Genomic DNA, 21346 nt, shown 5'->3' on the forward strand with positions numbered 1-21346 from the left:
AAGTGGAGTCACTTTCACAGGCAGAAAAGTGCTGATACCAGAAGTGCTTCATCAAGATACCCTTACCCAATTACGTCAAGCTCAAATGAGCATCGAAAGAACAAGATGACTTGCACGTGAGACAGTTTATTGGCCAGGGATCAACAATGGCAGAACGAGCTGAGGATGTGCGATTCATATCAGGACAAAACCAGTCAACAAAAAATCTCTCCATCCTCATGATGCTCCATCACATCCACGTTGCCTCCTATGCACCTAAGGCAGAAGGTCAAAGTGATCCACCCACAAAAGATGACATAGTTCCCTGTGAAGGTGTCAAAGATTTGTAATGAGCCACAGCTTTAAAAGGTAATCATCACAAATGGATTAATGTTGAGGAGGAATAGATGTCAGTTGAGAGAGATACCCAACAGCTTCATACCTAACACTCCAGTGGCGTTAAGAACGAGTGCACATTCAAATTCTGAATCAAGTTAAGAGAGATGACATGCACAACACTCAAACGCAAGATAATCAAGAGGACGAGGCTATACATATGAGTCAGGAGAAAAGAATTGACAATTCCATATCGCAGCAAAGTTTCATTGTTATGAGATCAGGTTGAGTCAGCAGACACCTAGACATTTCAGAGAGACTTAAACAATTTAAATAAGAGTTAATGCATGTGTAAATAGTGTTCACAATGATCCTATGACATTATGTATCTCACTTATAACTTATACAATTAATTTGATATAAGGAAAAGGGAATGCTGTGATATTGCTTTGTAGTGCTTGTAGTTCCATATACTGATGAGCATATTGCCAAATATATAAATTGTTTGGTATACACCTATGGCATACGTCATTATAGGTAGTGATGCAAGTCAACATGTGACATACTAGTTGCAGCAGTATTGATCAGCATGCATATGAAGATCTCTCCTGGAATTCTGTCATTCTTCAAGACAAAACCTTTTGGGCCTGATTTTACCAACAGGTTGCGGCCATTTTCGGGTGCGAAAACTTGGTAAAGTCGGGCGTGAGACGAGTAGCGTGATCTGTGACTGCCTCCATGCCCGTTCCCCCTTTACCAAGTGCCCAAAATGGCCGCGATCGGCACCGCGCCCAAAACGGGCACGACGTCAATTTAAATGCATTTGCATGCATTTAAATTGACTTAATGGGCTGGACGCCCAAACGTACCTGCATTTCCCCTTTTACCATCACATTTGCCCATCCAGATTTGGCACGAAACAGACATGGTCTGCAAAAATTTGTTTTGGGAGCTTCAGTTTCTGAGGAGGTAAGTTCAGAGCTTCCAGCGGCTCTCTAATTCAGATCGGTGGTGGGGCGGGGGAGAAAGGCGGGTCAGATCGTTCTCTGGTGTGGAGGGGGAGAGAGATGGGCCAGATGGATCTCTGATGGGGGGGAAGGAGGAGGGTGAGATCATTCTCTGGTGGGAGGGTTGGAGGAGGAGGGAGGTGGGTCAGATCGTTCTCTGGTGGTGGGTGGAGGAGGAGGCGGGCCAGATGGGTCTCTAGTGGGGACGGGTCAGATCATTCTTTGGTGTGGAGGAGAGGGAGGCGGGCCAGATGGATCTCTGTTGGTGGGGAGGAGGAGGGTCAGATTGCTCTCTGATGGGGGGGTCCGCTGCCACTCTGTGGGCGGGAAGTGTGGCAGGGGCCACGATCGGTCTGGGTAGCGGGGGTGGTGGGTGGATAAGGTGGACATTTATGTTGTGGGGGTGGGGCAATGTCTGTGGGGGCCACCCAACTGCAGTGATACTAAACTCCAATCATCTGCGTTCTTACGAGAAGAATTGCTGCATAAGCACAATCTGCTTCAACCAGTCTTGAGAATCTGTGGCTCTTCAGTGCCCAGTTTTGTTGTCTGCCTATTAAGCTGAATGAATATTGGGTTAAAATAACTAAGTTACCCACTTCGCTAACTGGTTATTATTTTGAACCAGATTTTAATAATGTTTAAGAGTGTTCACCAGTATGGTATATGCCAATTAATGTTCCTAGCTCAGTGAGATATATGCCTTTGAGGAAAGGCACCTATCATTGATTCACAGACATAGCACATTTTTACATCATAGAGATCAGGTCGAGAGCATGAATTAACATTAGTTCATTGTTAATGATGACATTTGCAGTTCACTTCTCTCAGTTCTGGAATTATTCCTGTTAAAATATCTGTACCTCCTCCAGTATTTTAACATATTATTTAGATGTATATATTTTTTTACATTGACTTTAAACAGGAAGTGCAGTGTTGTCTCACCAACAATTTTTGCATTTCAATTAAAGCTCTTTATTTTGCTCAATCCCATTTTGCTAAAAATGAACCCAAACTTTCATTTGGATATTTTTAGTCTCGATAAGCTATGTTGCTATTTTAAGTGATCAATGAATCTGTTCCCTGACCACACAGCCACCATCCCCCACTCCACCCAAAGAACCCCAGTCCCATTCAGATGCTAATACGCTAATACTCCAAGAAATAATTTGGAAACCTTTTGTCCTGGCCAACGTGAAGCACCTGATTCTTAGCAATTGAAGCTAATGTAATTGAAATGTCCACTGTGCACATTTATTAATTATTATTAATGCATTTCGGTATTTTGTTGCACTCGTCCTCTGTATTGGTTGTTCTCCCCATCTGGATTTGTTTGTACTTTCTGAAATTGTCTGTCTGCTTCCCGATTCCATTTTTTAATGTAAATGTTGAAGGGAAGTTATCACAACATTATTCCTCCTGGAACACCACTTCCTACGGCCACCAATCTGAGTAATTACCATTTAAACCCTTATCATTGTTTTGTGTTTTTTTGTGTGCTAGCTTTCTATTTTATTGCTTTTTCCATTTGCTCTGCAAATAGTCACTTTGTAACGTGACAAAAGCCTTGAACACAGAATAACTTTTCATCGATTTTACAAATCCGATCTACAAATCCTGTTACTTATTTTGTTAAAAACTCAGTAAAGTTGCTCATGTATGAACACTTTTTAGAATGTGTGCTGACTACTCTTACTCTGCCCCTCCTCCCTACTAGGAGGAGGGAGGAGGGGCAGATCATTCTCTGGTTGGGGGGAGGAGGGAGACAGGCCAGATGGATCTCTGGTGGGGAGGGGAGGAGGAGGGTCAGATCACTCTCTGGTGGGGGGGGGGAGGGGATATCCACCGCCACTCTGCGTCCGATCGGTGGGGGGCAAGTGTGGCAGGGGGCTGTGATCGGTCTGGGTAGTGCGGGGGGGTGAGGCGGTGTGGTTGGAAAAGGTGGACATTTATGTTGTGAGGATGGGCCAATGTCTGTGGAGGCCATTGCTCCCAGGCCGCTTTATGCGGCCTGGAGCGATGTGGCAGGGGAGCGTTTTTTTTTTACTGTGCGTGTGCAGTTGAAGGCTCTGATCGGAGCAGCAGTGTTTCGGGCGCGTTAAGTCCCGCCCAAAGGCTTCTGCAGTGCGATTCAGAATCGCTGAATTTTTTCAGGCTGAGTGCATATGGGGGCGCCTGAGAACAGGTTTGCAAATTGGATCTGGGTCACTCCCAGATTCAGCACTTAGAGTCAAAATGGTAAAATCGGGCCCTCTGTTTAGATAGCCAACCATTGTCATTGTGTTTAATACTTTTGTGTGAAGAGCCGATAACACAGCAGGAACTGTTTTGCTGTTCTTTCACTGTGACTGGGTCAAAATCCTGGGACATACCCCCTAAACGGCACTATGGATGTACCTACACTAGATGGATTGCTGTGCTCAAGGCAGTGGCTCACTACCTTCTCAAGGGTAATCAGTGTTCAGAGGGACACAAAATAAGCTGCTATTAAATGTTTCATTCCGTCCAAGATTTTATTTTGAATTAGTTCAATCACAATATTTTACCTACTCTGCATTTAACCTCATGATCTCTGACTGCATCATTGCTTCATTTTTACTGCTTTCCTGAAGATGTTTCAAAGAGCTTTTATATTCCATTTCAAGGTTGACTAGCTCGCCAGTTACCAAAATTGGTGAATTTTGTTCCAATAGCCTACAGAAAAATATGTAGAAATCAGTAAATTATAAAGAACAATCTTGCATTTATATAGTGCCTTATACAATTTATTTCAAAACGTTTTACAGATGACGCAGTATTTAAAAGTGTAAAAGCTGTTGTAATTTAAGAAATGTGACAACCAATTTGAATACTGCAAGCTCCCTCAAACTGCTGTGTGATAATGACCAGAAGTTTGCTTTTTATAGTGTAGACTGAGGAATAAAGATTGGTCAGGACATCTGTAGGACTCCCCTGTCCTTCAAAATACTGCCGTAGGATCTTTGTTCCACTGGAGCAAGCTGAGAGGGAGTGATTGGAGGCAGCAGTGCTGGTGAGAGATCAATTGAATTGATTATTTATTTAATTAGTCAGCGGGTGTGTGTTTTTTTTGGCCTTTACTTTTGCAGTAGTATTTTAAGTACAAAGTGAAAACTGGAAGTGGGCTGCTAAGGAGTCTGGGAAGGGATTTTTAAGCGCGCGAAGTATAAAAGGTAGGCTGCAGTATAGAGCGGGCAGCGTCGGGAGCAGGCAGTGGAGTGAGTGGGAAGCAGAGTGTGAGCGATAAGGCTTTAGCTCACAGGGCTTAGGCAGAAAGGGCGAGCAGGGGTGAGTTTAATTCATTTTTGCTGTTTCTACCTGGTACTGGCAAGGTATCTAGAGGGGATGGGTGTGCAGACAGGGCTATGTTCCTCTTGCACTTTGTTTGAGGTGAGGGACGACGACAGTGTCCCTGCTGATTACACCTGTGGGAAGTGCACCCATCTGCAGCTCCTCCAAAACCGTGTTAGGGAACTGGAGCTGGAGTTGGATGAACTTAGGATCATTAGGGACGCAGAGGTGGCCATAGACAGAAGCTTTAGGAATACAGTTACTCCGAGGAATGAAAACAGATGGGTGACGGTGAGAGGGGCTGGGAGGAAGCAGTCTGTGCAGGGATCCCCGGTGGTCGTTCCCCTTAGCAACAAGTATTCCGCTTTGGATACAGTTGAGGGGGGATGACATATCAGTGGTGAGCCGCAGTGAGAGGATCTCCAGCACTGTGTCCGTCTCTGTGGCTCGGGAGGGTAAGGGGCAGAGCGGGAGGGCAATAGTTATTGGGGACTCGTTAGTTAGAGGGATAGATAGGAGGTTCTGTGGCAGCAAAAGAGACTCACGGATGGTATGTTGCCTACCGGATGCCAAGGTCCGTGACGTCTCAGACCGTGTTTTCCGGATTCTGAAGGGGGAGGGGAAACAGTCACAAGTCGTGGTACACATTGGTACCAATGACATAGGTAAGAGAAGGGACGGGGATTTAAAGCAGGAATTTCTGGAGCTGGGCTGGAAGCTGAGAGCCAAGACAAAACATGTGGTCATCTCTGGTACGTTGCCGGTGCCACGTGATAGCGAGTTGAGGAACAGGGAGAGAGTGCAGTTAAACATGTGGTTGCAGGGATGGTGTAGGAGGGAGGGTTTCAGATACGTGGATAATTGGAACACATTCTGAGGAAGATGGGACCTGTACAAACAGGACGGGGTGCACCTGAACCAGAGGGGCACCAATATCCTAGGAGGGAAATTTGTTACGGCTCTTCAGGGGGGTTTAAACTAATTTGTCAGGGGAGTGGGAAAAGGAGTTGTAGTCCAGAAGTCAGTGGGGGTGGTGAGGTATTGGGGAAGGTATCAGGGTCAAGGGTGGGTACCGGTAGACAGGAAGGTGGGTTGAAGTGTGTCTACTTCAATGCAAGGAGCATCCGGAACAAGGTAGTTGAACTTGGGGCGTGGATTGGTACTTGGAACTACGATGTTGTGGCCATTACGGAGATGTGGGTAGAACAAGGACAGGAATGGTTGTTGGACGTTCCGGGGTATAGATGTTTCAGTAAGTGTAGGGAAGCTGGTAAAAGGGGTGGAGGAGTGGCATTGTTAATCAAGGATAGTTTAACGGCTGCGGAAAGGCACTTCGAGGGGGATCTGCACACTGAGGTAATATGGGCTGAGGTTAGAAATAGGAAAGGAGCGGTCACGTTGTTAGGAGTTTACTATAGGCCCCCAAACAGTAATAAAGATGTGGAGGAAGAAATTGCTAAGCAGATTATGGATATGTGTGGGGGTCACAGGGTAGTTGTCATGGGGGACTTTAACTTTCCAAATACTGATTGGAACCTTTGTAGGTCAAATAGTTCGGATGGGGCAGTTTTTGTGCAGTGTGTGCAGGAGGGTTTCCTGACACAATATGTGGATAGGCCGACAAGAGGTGAGGCCACATTGGATTTGGTACTGGGAAATGAACCGGGCCAAGTGTTAGATTTGGTTGTGGGAGAGCACTTTGGAGATAGTGACCACAATTCGGTGTCTTTTGTTATTGCAATGGAGAGGGATAGGGCCGTATGGCAGGGCAAGGTTTACAATTGGGGGAGAGGTAATTATGATGCGATTCGGCAAGAATTAGGGGGCATAAGTTGGGAACAGAAACTGTCAGAGAAAGGAACTAATGAAAAGTGGAACTTTTTCAAGGAACAAATACTGGATGTCCTTGATAGGTATGTCCCTGTCAGGCAGGGAGGAAATGGCCGAGTGAGGGAACCATGGTTCACGAAAGAGGTGGAATGTCTTGTGAAAAGGAAGAGGGAAGCTTATGTAGGGATGAGGAAACAAGGTTCAGATGGCTCAATTGAGGGTTACAAGTTAGCAAGGAATGAGCTGAAAAAGGGGCTTAGGAGAGCTAGGAGGGGACACGAGAAGTCCTTGGCGGGTCGGATCAAGGAAAACCCCAAGGCTTTTTACTCTTATGTGAGGAATAAAAGAATGACCAGGGTGAGGTTAGGGCCGGTCAAGGACAGTAGTGGGAACTTGTGTATGGAGTCAGTAGAGATAGGCGAGGTGATGAATGAATACTTTTCTTCAGTGTTCACCAAGTAGAGGGGCCATGTTTTTGAGGAAGAGAAGGTGTTACAGGCTAATAGGCTGGAGGAAATAGATGTTCGGAGGGAGGATGTCCTGGCAGTTTTGAATAAACTGAAGGTCGATAAGTCCCCTGGGCCTGGGATTCTTTGGGAGGCAAGGGATGAGATTGCAGAGCCTTTGGCTTTGATCTTTGGGTCCTCGCTGTCCACGGGGATGGTGCCAGAGGACTGGAGAATGGCATATGTTGTTCCTCTGTTTAAGAAAGGGAATAGAAATGACCCTGGTAATTATAGACCGGTTAGTCTTACTTCGGTGGTTGGTAAATTGATGGAAAAGGTCCTTAGAGATGGGATTTACGACCATTTAGAAAGATGCGGATTAATCCGGGATAGTCAGCACGGATTCGTGAAGGGCAAGTCGTGCCTCACAAATTTGATAGAATTTTTTGAGGAGGTAACTAAGTGTGTTGATGAAGGTAGGGCAGTTGATGTCATATACATGGATTTTAGTAAGGCGTTTGATAAGGTCCCCCATGGTCGGCTTATGATGAAAGTGAGGAGGTGTGGGATAGAGGGAAAGTTGGCCGATTGGATAGGTAACTGGCTGTCTGATCGAAGACAGAGGGTAGAGGTGGATGGAAAATTTTCGGATTAGAGGCAGGTTGCTCGCGGAGTGCCGCAGGGATCGGTGCTTGGTCCTCTGCTCTTTGTGATTTTTATTAATAACTTAGAGGAGGGGGCTGAAGGGTGGATCAGTAAATTTGCTGATGACACCCAAGATTGGTGGAGTAGTGGATGAGGTGGTGGGCTGTTGTAGGCTGCAAAGAGACATAGATAGGATGCAAAGCTGGGCTGAAAAATGGCAAATGGAGTTTAACCCTGATAAATATGAGGTGATTCATTTTGGTAGGACTAATTTAAATGTGGATTACAGGGTCAAAGGTAGGGTTCTGAAGACTGTGGAGGAACAGAGAGATCTTGGGGTTCATATCCACAGATCTCTAAAGGTTGCCACTCAAGTGGATAGAGCTGTGAAGAAGGCCTGTAGTGTGTTAGCTTTTATTAACAGGGGGTTGGAGTTTAAGAGCCGTGGGGTTATGCTGCAACTGTACAGGACCTTGGTGAGACCACATTTGGAATATTGTGTGCAGTTCTGGTCACCTCACTATAAGAAGGATGTGGAAGCGCTGGAAAGAGTGCAGAGTAGATTTACCAGGATGCTGCCTGGTTTGGAGGGTAGGTCTTATGAGGAAAGGTTGAGGGAGCTAGGGCTGTTCTCTCTGGAGCGGAGGAGGCTGAGGGGAGACTTAATAGAGGTTTATAAATGATGAAGGGGATAGATAGAGTGAACGTTCAAAGACTATTTCCTCGGGTGGATGGAGCTATTACAAGGGGGCATAACTATAGGGTTGGTGGTGGGAGATACAGGAAGGATATCAGAGGTAGGTTCTTTACGCAGAGAGTGGTTGGGGTGTGGAATGGACTGCCTGCAGTGATAGTGGAGTCAGACACTTTAGGAACATTTAAGCGGTTATTGGATAGGCACATGGAGCACACCAGGATGATAGGGAGTGGGATAGCTTGATCTTGGTTTCAGATAAAGCTCGGCACAACATCGTGGGCCGAAGGGCCTGTTCTGTGCTGTACTGTTCTATGTTCTACTGTTCTATGTTCTATGTTCTACCACTGAGGGCAGAAGAGGCATCATTCAACATCTCATCTGAAAAACAACATCTTCAGCATGTCTAGAAACTACACATTTGAAATACTGTAGTCCATGATTCCCATAAACATCTAAATTGTATAGTTCAAGAATGTGCAAGCCTTTCTACCATTATAGTTATTTTAAAGGAACTCATGGCAAGTCTTGCAATCCCATAAATTTCAAATGTAATAATTTAAAAAGGACCAAGAAAACTGACCTATTGTTATTCCACAATAGAGTATTACATACTTCCATTTATAAAATAAATCTTATAGATTCTATTGTTAAGATACGTAATGAAACATTTGTTACAACTAAATGAATTGCACAATTAATCCACAATTAACAGATTGGATCTAAGTTCTGCAGTCCTGCCACATCCAGCCATGAATAGTTGTGGACAATTAAACAACTCACTGGAGGAGGAGGCTCCACAAATATCCTTATCCTCACTGATGGAGGATACCAGCTCAGCAATGCAAAAGATAAGGCTGAAGCATTCGTGACAATCAGACTCCTATTTATGTCAGACTCCTATTTATTGACTACAGCTCAGTCTTCAATACCATTATTCCAATGAAACTCATCTCCAAACTCCATGGCCTGGGCCTCAGCTCCTCCCTCTGCGACTGGATTCTGAACTTCCTAACCCACAGACCACAATCAGTAAGGATAGGCAACAACACCTCCTCCACGGTCATCCTCAACACCGTGCCCCACAAGGCTGTTTCCTCAGCCCCTTACTATACTCCTTATACACCTATGACTGTGGGGGCAAATTCCCCTCCAACTCAATTTTCAAGTTTGCTGACGACATCACCATAATGGGTCGGATCTCAAACAATGACGAGACAGAGTACTGGAACGAGATACGAACATAAGAAAATAAGAACTAGGAGCAGGAGTAGGCCATCTGGCCCCTCGAGCCTGCTCCGCCATTCAATAAGATCATGGCTGATCTTTTCGTGGACTCAGCTCCACTTACCCACCCACTCACCAAAACCCTTAATTCCTTTACTGTTCAAAAATTTATCTATCCTTGCCTTAAAAACATTCAATGAGGTAGCCTCAACTGCTTCACTGGGCAGGGAATTCCACAGATTCACAACCCTTTGTGTGAAGAAGTTCCTCCTCAACTCAGTCCTCAATCTGCTTCCCCTTATTTTGAGACTATGCCCCCTAGTTCTAGTTTCACCCGCCAGTGGAAACAACTTCCCTGCTTCTATTTTATCTATTCCCTTCATAATCTTATATGTTTCTATAAGATCTCCCCTCATTCTTCTGAATTCTAATGAATATAGCCCTAGTCTACTCAGTCTCTCCTCATAGGCCAACCCCCTCAACTCCGGAATCAACCTAGTGAATCTCCTCTGCACCCCCTCTAGTGCCAGTATATCCTTTCTCAAGTAAGGAGACCAAAACTGTACACAGTACTCCAGATGTGACCTCATCAGCACCTTATACAGCTGCAACATAACCTCACTGTTTTTAAACTCCATCCCTCTGGCAATGAAGGACAAAATTCCATTTGCCTTCCTAATTACCTGCTGCACCTGCAAACCAACTCCTTGAGATTCCTGCACAAGGACACCCAGGTCCCTCTGCACAGCAGCATGCTGCAATTTTTTACCATTTAAATAATAGTCCATTTTGCTGTTATTCCTATCAAAATTGATGACCTCACATTTACCAACATTGTACTCCATCTGCCAGACCTTCGCCCACTCACTTAGGCTATCTATATCTCTTTGCAGACTTTCAGCGTCCTCTGCACCCTTTGCTCTTCCACCCATCTTAGTGTCATCTGTGAATTTTGACACACTACACTTGGTCCCCAACTCCAAATCATCTATGTAAATCATAAACAATTGCGGTCCCAACACTGATCCCTGAGGCACACCACTAATCAGAAAAACACCCATTTACCCCCACTCTTTGCTTTCTGTTAGTGAACCAATCCTCTATCCATGCTAATACATTACCTGTAACACTGTGCACCTTTATCTTATGTAGCAGCCTTTGGTGCGGCACCTTGTCAAATGCCTTCTGGAAATCCAGATACACCACATCCACAGGTTCCCCATTGTCCACTGCACATTTAATGTTCTCAGAGAATTCCACCAAATTAGTCAAACATGACCTTCCCTTCATGAACCCATGCTGCGTCTTACCAATGGGACAATTTATATCCAGATGTCTCGCTATTTCTTCCTTAATGATAGATTCAAGCATTTTCCCTACTACAGAAGTTAAGCTAACCGGCCTATAGTTACCTGTCTTTTGTCTACCTCCTTTTTTAAACAGTGGCGTCACATTTGCTGTTTTCCAATCTGCGGGAACCACCCCAGAGTCCAGCGAATTTTGGGAAATTACCACGAGTGCATTTGCTATTTCTCCCACCATCTCTTTTAGTACCCTGGGATGCATTCCATCAGGACCAGGAGACTTCTACCTTTAGCCCCATTAACTTGCCCAACACTACCTCTTTCGTGATAATGACAGTTTCTAGGTCCTCACCTGTCATAGCCTTCCTGTCATCAATTTTTGGCATGTTATTTGTGTCTTCCACTGTGAAGACCGACACAAAATACCTGTTCAATGCCTCAGCCATTTTCTCATTTCCAGTTATTACATCCCTCTTCTCGTCCTCTGAAGGACCAATGTTCCCTTTTGCCACTCTTTTTCATTTTATATATCAGTGGAAACATTTATAATAGATAGAGAATCTGGTGAACTGGTGCGGCAACAATAATCTCTCCCTCAATGTCAACAAAACGAAGGAGATTGTCATCGACTTCAGGAAGCATAGTGGAGAACATGCCCCTGTCTACATCAACAGGGATGAAGTAGAAATGGTCAAGAGCTTCGGGTTTTTAGGATCAACCTGTCCTGGTCCCTCCCTGCCGACACTATAGTGAAGAAAGTCCACCAACGCCTCTACTTTCTCAGAAGACTAAGGAAATTTGGCATATCAGCTACGACTCTTACAGATGCACCATAGAAAGCATTCTTTTTGGTTGTATCACAGTTTGGTATGGTTCCTGCTCTGCCCAAGTCCGCAAGAAACTACAAAAGGTTGTGAATGTAGCCCAATCCATCATGCAAACCAGCCTCCCATTCATTGACTCTGTCTACACTTCCCGCTGCCACGGCAAAGCAACCAGCATAGTTAAGGAGCCCACGCACCCCAGACATTCTCTCTTTCACCTTTTTCTGTCGGGAAAAAAATACAAAAGTCTGAGGTCACGTACCAACCGACTCAAGAAGAGCTTCTTCCCTGCTGTCCTCATACTTTTGAATGGACCTACCTTGCATTAAGTTGATCTTTCTCTGCACCCTAGCTGTGACTGTAACACTACATTCTGCACTCTCTCATTTCCTTCTCTACGAACGGTATGCTTTGTCTGTATAGCACGCAAGAAACAATACTCTTCACTGTATACTAATACATGTGACAATAAATCAAGTCAAATCAAATCAATCTTTAGCCGGAAGTGCCGAGTGGATGATCCATCTCAGCCTCCTCTGGAGCTTCCCAGCATCACAGATGTCAGTCGTTAGCCAATATGATTCACTACACATGACATCAAGAAATAGTTGAAGGCATTGGATGTTGCAATGGCTATGGGCCCTGACAATATTTGGCAATTGTACTGAAGACTTGTGCTCCAGAATTTGCTGCACCCCTTGCCAAGCTGTTCCTGTACAGCTACAACACTGGCACCTTCCTTGCAGTGTGTAAAATTGACCAGGGATATCCTGTACACAAGAAACAGGACAAATCCAACCCAGCCAATTGTTAGTCTACTCTTGGTCATCAGTAAAGTTATGGAAGGGGTCAACAACAGTGCTGTCACGCAACACTTACTTGGCAATAACCTGCTCATGGACGCTCAGTTTGGGTTCCATCAGGATCACTCAGCTCCTGATCTCATTACAGCTTTGGTTCAAACATGGGCAAAGGAGCTGAACACCAGAGGTGAGATTGACTGCCCTAGACATGAAGGCAGCATTTGAATGAGTATGACATCAAGGAGCCAAAGCAAAACTGGTGTCAATGGGAATCAGGAGGAAATCTCTCTACTGGTTGGAGTCATACCTGGTACAAAGGAAGATGGTTGTGGTGATTGGAGGTCAATCATCTCAGCTCCAGAACATCAGTGAAAGAGTTCCTCAGGTTAGCGACCTAAGTCCAACCATCTTCAACTACTTCATCAATGACCTTCCTACTATCATAAAATCAGAAGTGGGATGTTCACTATGGCTGTACAACATCCAGAACCATTCATGGCTCCTCAGATACTGAAACAGTCCATGTCCCAAAACAGTAAGATCTGGACAAGACCTGACAAGTGGCAAGTAATATTTGTGTCACACAAGTGCCAGGCAATGTCCATTTCCAACAAGAGAGGATCTAACTATTACCCTTTGACATTCAATGCCATTACCATCGCTGAATCCCCAACTATCAACATTCTGGGGATTATCATTGACCAGTAACTGAACTGGACTAGCCGTATAAATATTATGGCTACCATAGCAGGCCAATGGCTAGGAATCCTGCAGTGGGTAACTCACCTCCTGACTCCCAAAGCCTGTACATTAGAAGGCACAAGTCAGGAGTTTAATTAAATATTCTCCACTTGCTTGGATGATTGCAGCCACAATAATACTCAAGTAGCTTGACATCATCTAGGACAAAAGTAGTCTGCTTGATTGCTATCTCTTCCACAAACATTCAATCCTTCCATCACTGATGAACAATTGCAACCCTGTGTACCATTTACAAAATGCCCTGCAAGAACTCATTAGAGTTCCTTAAACGTTACCTTCCAAACCTATGACTACTGCCATCTAGAAGGACAAGGGCAGCACACACATGGGAACACCACCACCTGAAAATTCCCTTTCAAGTCACTCACCATCCTGGCTTGGCACGATGTTGCCATTCCTTTACTGTCACTGGGTCAGAATCCTGAAACTTCCCCCCTAACAGCACTCTGGATGTATCTACACATCAGGGACTGCAGCAGTTCAGGGAGGCAGCTCACCACCACCTTCTCAAGGACAACAAGGGACGGCAATAAATGCTGGTCTCACCAGTGACATCCACATCCCATATATGAATACAAATAAATCAAAAAATAATAGATTCTAGATTTGTGTTTTGCAATTCCTATTAATATGATCAGGTTTCTTATTTTTACTTTACAATATTATTCTTTTCAGCTGAAATGTGAACAACTGTTTTCTTGACATGAGCATCGGAATAGATTTTCTGTCAATTCTGCTTCACAGGTTGTATAACACGGAAATTAGTTTCTCATTAAACAATCTACATTAACATTCTGTTTCAGTCATGAAAACAAAATAGGCAGGAAATGTAGTTTTCCCCAGTCACAGTAAAAATTCTATGTTCTTATTTACTTGCCAGTGTTTAGAAGTGAGCTCTCCCATTCAATCAATTGCACGTTGGAAACTGTTCTACCATCGGAGGTCTCTTTTCAAAATGATGAGAGATTACATTTTTTTCCTAAACAATTGCTGCTATTGAAAATAAGTTACCTCAACAAATATAACATGAATGCTTAATGAATTAAGACAACAGACACTGCAAAAAGAGTCAGTCATCAGATAATCTGCAACAGCAATGTTCAGCCAAATTAATGAAATCATTTAATATGTGAGGTTTCAATTGACTGTGATCCAATATAAGCTTGAGCTTTCAACTCTACTAAACTGTGCCAAGATTTATCTCAAGCTGCAAATGTTAATAGTGTGGTAAATACAATACAAAATGCTGGAAATACATAGGGCTGGCAGCATCTGTTAATATTTTGATGATCTTTCATCAGAACCATTTCTCTCCATAGATCAGTGAACAAAGAACAAAGAACAATACAGCACAGGAACAGGCCCTTCGGCCCTCCAAGCCCGCGCCGCTCCCTGGTCCAAACTAGACCATTCTTTTGTATCCCTCCATTCCCACTCCATTCATGTGGCTATCTAGATAAGTCTTAAATGTTCCCAGTGTGTCCGCCTCCACCACCTTGCCCGGCAGCGCATTCCAGGCCCCCACCACCCTCTGTGTAAAATACGTCCTTCTGATATCCGTGTTAAACCTCCCCCCCTTCACCTTGAACCTATGACCCCTCGTGAACGTCACCACCGACCTGGGAAAAAGCTTCCCACCGTTCACCCTATCTATGCCTTTCATAATTTTATACACCTCTATTAAGTCTCCCCTCATCCTCCGTCTTTCCAAGGAGAACAACCCCAGTTTCCCCAATCTCTCCTCATAACCAAGCCCCTCCATACCAGGCAACATCCTGGTAAACCTCCTCTGTACTCTCTCCAAAGCCTCCACGTCCTTCTGGTAGTGTGGCGACCAGAACTGGACGCAGTATTCCAAATGCGGCCGAACCAACGTTCTATACATCTGCAACATCAGACCCCAACTTTTATACTCTATGCCCCGTCCTATAAAGGCAAGCATGCCATATGCCTTCTTCACCACCTTCTCCACCTGTGACGTCACCTTCAAAGATCTGTGGACTTGCACACCCAGGTCCCTCTGCGTCTCTACACCCTTTATGGTTCTTCCATTTATCGTGTAGCTCCTCCCTACATTATTCCCACCAAAATGCATCACTTCGCATTTATCAGGATTGAACTCCATCTGCCATTTCTTTGCCCAACTTTCCAGCCTATCTATATCCTTCTGTAGCCTCTGACAATGTTCCTCACTATCTGCAAGTCCTGCCAGTTTTGTGTCGTCCGCAAACTTACTGATCACCCCAGTTACTCCTTCTTCCAGATCATTTATATAAATCACAAACAGCAGAGGTCCCAATACAGAGCCCTGCGGAACACCACTAGTCACAGGCCTCCAGCCGGAAAAAGACCCTTCCACTACCACCCTCTGTCTTCTGTGACCAAGCCAGTTCTCCACCCATCTAGCCACCTCCCCCTTTATCCCATGAAATCCAACCTTCTACACCAACCTACCATGAGGGACTTTGTCAAACGCTTTGCTAAAGTCCATATAGACGACATCCTCAGCCCTTCCCTCGTCAACCATTCTAGTCACTTCTTCAAAAAACTCCACCAGGTTAGTGAGGCATGACCTCCCTCTCACAAAACCATGCTGACTATCGTTAATGAATTTATTCCTTTCTAAATGCGCATACATCCTATCTCTAAGATTCCTCTCCAACAACTTCCCTACCACGGACGTCAAGCTCACCGGCCTATAATTTCCCGGGTTATCCTTCCTACCCTTCTTAAATAATGGGACCACATTAGCTATCCTCCAATCCTCTGGGACCTCACCTGTGTCCAGTGACGAGACAAAGATTTGCGTCAGAGGCCCAGTGATTTCATCTCTCATCTCCCTGAGCAGCCTTGGATAGATTCCATCAGGCCCTGGGGATTTGTCAGTCTTTATATTCCCTAAAAAACCTAACACTTCCTCCCTTGTGGTTCCCAAAGGGTGTGGTGGGCGCCACACTGGTGCGGCGAGAGAGGATGGCAAGTGTGGCGGGAAGATTCAAGGACAATCAAAAAAACATTTAAACATGGATAGATATTCATCCAAAGTGAGAGCAAGAGCATCAAGTGATGCTGAGGATGATGTCCCATGATCATATTATAAAGTAGTTGTGTTCTATGTTATGAATCAAGCACTGCTAGGAGTTGTTTTTTTAAAAATGTATTTCTTATCAATAAAAAATTCGGAGTGGCGCGAGCAAAGTTTTATTCCGAAAGTGCAGCCCAGTGAAAAAAGTTTGGGAACCACTGCCATAGATGTTGTCTGACCTGCTGAGTATTTCCAACATTTTATGTGTTTATTTCAAATTTCCAACATCCACAGTGTTTTGATTTTGTAATAATGTGGTGTTCTGATTTGGGATTTATCCACCAATGAAGCAGCAGCATTAAAAATCACCTTTCCAAATCTCTAAGTCATCAAAATTCAAATCTTAGCCACTCATCTGAATAATTTTCACTTGATGGCACTATCAAAGATAGCTCCCCTCACTTTACTGATGATTGAGAGTAGACTCAATCATCAATGGGACAGTACTTGATTGGATTGGACTTGTCCTCCTTTTTTGTGGACAGGGCATGCCTGGCCAATTTTCCACATTGCCAGGTAGATGTCTATGTTGTAACTATACTGAAACAACTTAGTTCGGGGCATGTCTTGTTCTGGACAGCAGTACTACAGCTGAGATGTTATCAGCACCCTTACCTCTGTTGTATTCAATACATTCAGCTGCTTTTTGAAATCAAGTGGACTGAATGGAATTAGCTGAAAACTAATTTGTGATGCTGAAAACCTCCAAGGAGGCCAAGCTGTAACATCCACTGGGTACTTCTGGCTGAAGATGGTTCCGAAAGCTTCACTCCTGTCTTTTGCACCAATATGCTGGTTTCCCTCATCATTGAGGAGGGGGATATTTGTGGAATGACATCTTTCAATTAGATGTTTAATTGGTTATTTTATTAATATAAAATAGGAGGACTGGAGAACTTTGTTTGTTTTGTCAGTTATGGGATCCTTTATTCCATTTACCATATGCTCCTTCCATTGTTTAGCACATATGTAGTCCTGTGTTGTAGTTTCACCTGGTTGGTACCTCAGTATTAGGATTGCTACTGCACTTGGCATGCTGTCCCACAGTTCTCTTTGCATCAGGTTTGATTCCCTGGCTTGGTGGCAAAGAGAGAGAGACAGTGAAGACACGCTGGGCAATTAGTTAAATATTGTAGTTGAATACAATTCTGTTGCTGCTGAGATACCACAGCACCCCATGGATATCCAGATTCAAACTGTTAGATCTGTTCTTAATCTATCCCATGTAACATGCTAATACTGCCACATAACACGATGGAGGATATCTTCAGTGAAGGTGGGACTTGGTCTTCACAAGAACTGTGTGATGCTTACTCATGTCAATACTTATATGAGCAGCTGTATCAGTAATAGATAGATTGATGAAGGAGAGGTCAGGTGGGTTTTTCCATCTTGTTGGCTATCTCACCTCGCAGCCCCAGTCTGGCACGTATATCTGTCAGGAATTGTCGAACTTGGTCAGTAGTGATTTTTTTTTATTCATTGAAAGGATATGGGCTATGCTGGCTAGGTCAGTATTCATTATCCATCCTTAATTGCCTCTGAGAAGATAGTGAAGAGCTGTCTTCTTGAATCACTGATTTCGTACAGTGGAAGTGCACCCACTGTACAGTTAGGAAAGGAGTTCCAGGATTTTGACCCAGTGACAGTGAAGGAATGATGATGTCATTCACTTACAATGGAAACAAGAACTAGGGGGCATAGCCTCAAAATACAGGGAAGTCAATTTAGAACAGAGTTGAGGAGGAACTTCTTCTCCCAGAGGGTAGTGAATCTTTGGAATTCTCTGCCCAATGAAGCGGTAGAGGCTATCTCATTAAATGTGTTTAAGTCACAGATAGATAGATTTTTAGCCAATAAGGGAATTAAGGGTTATGGGGAGCGGGCGGGTAAGTGGAACTGAACCCACTATCAGATCAGCCATGATCTTATTGAAGGGCGGAGCAGGCTTGAGGGGCCAGATGGCCTTATCCTGCTTCTATTTCTTATGTTCTTATGTCATTCCAAGTCAAGAGGGTGAATGGCTTGGAAGGTAACTTCCAAGTGGTGGTATTCCTATGTGCCTGCTACCCTTGTGCTTCTTGATGGTAGTGGTCATTGGTTTGGAAGGTGCTTTCTCAGGAGGCTTGGTGAGTTCCTGCAGTGCATCTTGTAGATGCGGCACACTGCTGTTGCAACTGTGCATTGTGGTGAAGAGAGTGAATGTTTGTGGATGGGGTGCCAAACAAGTGGGCTGCTTTGTTCTACATGGTGTCAAACTTCTTGAGTGTTGTTGGATCTGCACTCATCCAGGCAAAGAGAAATATTCCATCACACTCTGATTTGTGCTTTGTAGATTGTGGAAAGGATTTGCTGAGTCAGGAGATGAGTTACTCACCTGCTCTTGCAGCCACACTATTTAAATGGCTAGTCCAGTCCAGTTTCTTATCAATGGTAACCGCCAGGATGGGGACTCAGTGTAGGGAATGCCTTTGAATTTCAGGGCAATGTTTAGATTCTCTCTTATTGGAGATGGTCATTGTCTGACAATTGTCGGCCAAAGCCTGGATATTGTCCAGATCTTTCTGAATTTGGATATGGACTGCTTCTGTATCTGAGGAGTTGTGAATGGTGTTGCACATTGTGCAATTATCAGTGAACATCTTTACTTCTGACCTTATGTTGGAAGTAAGATAATTGATGAAGCAGCTGAAGTTGGTTGAGCCTAGGATACTACCCTGAGGAACTCCTGCAATTATGTCCTGGAGCTGAGATGACTGACCTCCAACAACCACAACCATCTTTTTTTGTGCTAGGTATGACTCCAACCAGTGGAGTGTTTTCCCCCTGATTCCTATTGACTCCAGTTTTTCCAGGGTTCCTTGATGTCACACTCAGTCAAATGTTCTGCTCTTGTTAACTTCCAAATTGTGTTCTACACTGAAGATTACATAAGAATACAAGAACCCATGATATAGGAGTTGGAGTAGACCACATGGCCCATCTAACCTGATACTCCATTCAATACAAACGTGGTTGATCATGGGTTCAACTCCATTTTCCCATACACACCCCATACCTCTTAATTCTCTGAGAGACCAAAAATCTATCCCAGCCAGAAATAGATTCAATGATGGAGCACCCACAACCATCTTGAATAGAGAATTCCAAAGATTTGCAACACTTTGAATGAAGGAGGCTTGGTGAGTTCTATCTCCTTCAGCTCCCTCAGATTTAAATGAGATTGCCTTTCATTCTTCTAAACCCCAGAGAACATAAGCCTAGTTTCATCAGCCTCTCATCACAGGACAACCCCCTCATCCCAGAGATCAATTTAGCAAACCTTCACTGTATTACCTCCATTGATTCATCAGTTGAGGGAGGGAACTAGGTTATATTCAGCAGGCAGTTTCCTTGACCATGTTTACCCTGGTAACACAAGACTTCATGGGGTCTGGAGTCAATGTTGAGGACTCCCAGGATTACTCATTTCCAACTGTATACCATATGCTGCCATCTTTGGCAGTTCCAGCCTGCCATTGGGACAGGGCATAGCCAAAAATGGTGATGGATGAGTCTGGGGTATTGACTATATAATATGATTTGGTGAGTATGACTATGTCAGGATGTTGCTTAACTAGTCTGGGGACAGATCTCTCAATTCTGGCACATGTTTCCAGATGTTAGTGAGGAGGACTGTGCAGGATATGTCTTTTTCTTTTCCAATACATATGTGGATGATAGTAGTTGAAGATAAACAAATAGCATTTGTCATTGTTGATGTCTGAGTACTGAACCTACGAATTTGGTGAGAGAATTTGACACTATGCAGGAAGGGGTGCTATTTTGGTCTTTTACAGAATGAGGGGCGAAAGAAAGGGAGCAAGAGACAGTGAGACCTGAGGGTTGAAATCCAGAGGCATTGATTATGTAAGAAGGTAAGTGATTGGTTGATGATTTTTAATGTTCCTTTTTCGTAAAATTGGGTCATTAGTTTAAACTTTTAAGGCAGAGATATTAGGACTGCATCAAATTTGCAGTGTAACTAGTTAAACTATTTAATATAACCACAGGTTTTCATTGAGTGGTATTTCTAAACTTGAAATGTTAATTAGTTATACTATCATTAGTAATGAGAAATGATCTTGGCTCAGAAGATCGAGATGCAGAATTAATTTGAATGGAGATAGGAGCAAAGGAAAGAAGTCACTGGTGGAAATAGCTTATAGGGTCCCTAACAGTAGGTACACTGTAGGTCAAGAGTGGACCCAGCAAGGCTTAAGGAGTGCAAAGAGGACAGGAAAGAGGGTGGACTTGGTGAGGCGGAGATGGGGAGAGTGGTCCCAGTGATGCTTAAAAGAACATGAAGAGAAACAAGAGCCAGCAGACCCAGGATGCTTATAAGAGCATGAGGAGGAGCGTGCAGACCGAAGGAGGAGGAGCTGAGAGTTTGGATCCGGCTGGGTCTCAGTTTGAAAATTATGTGGTTTAGTCTGAAACTAGAGTTTTAAATCTAAAGAAAGGAAACTATGAAGGTAAGAGGGACAAATTGGTTGTGTTAAATTGGGAAACTATATTAAAAGGTAGTCAGGCAATGACTAACATTTAAGACTTAATACATGGTTTACAACAAATGTACATTCCTTTGAGGCACAAACCTCAACAGCTGGGCTGGAGGAGTTCAGCTCTGGGGTCTCCTCTGGTATGGGGGTCACGTGGCTAGTTTCCTCTCTGTAGCCTCTAAAAGCTTTGAAGTGCTTTGTTCACATTCCATTTCACCCTCCCCCCATTAATGTTTACAACCTCCTTGAGTGGCAGCTCCTGACTCTTTCAAAGGAGCGATTATAATTATTTAGTTATTTGGTTTTTCATGGTTCATTAACTCAAAAGCACAGTTGTTCAGTCTGAGCTCATTTTTTCAAGGGTTTTTTCCTAGAAAATGCAAATACACATCTGAGTTTATTTTTATGCCTGAACATCATACCTTTACTGGAGGCTGGTTTTAATCAATACAAGCAGCTGACACAACTCAGACATTAAAGTCCAAGGGTTCCTCAATGAGGACCTTCTTGCAGCCACTGTTATTTATTTAAAAATTTTTTTTTATTAGTGTCAC

The sequence above is a fragment of the Mustelus asterias genome, chromosome 10 (genome assembly GCF_964213995.1).
Source record: "Mustelus asterias chromosome 10, sMusAst1.hap1.1, whole genome shotgun sequence".
Taxonomy (NCBI): Eukaryota; Metazoa; Chordata; class Chondrichthyes; order Carcharhiniformes; family Triakidae; genus Mustelus; species Mustelus asterias.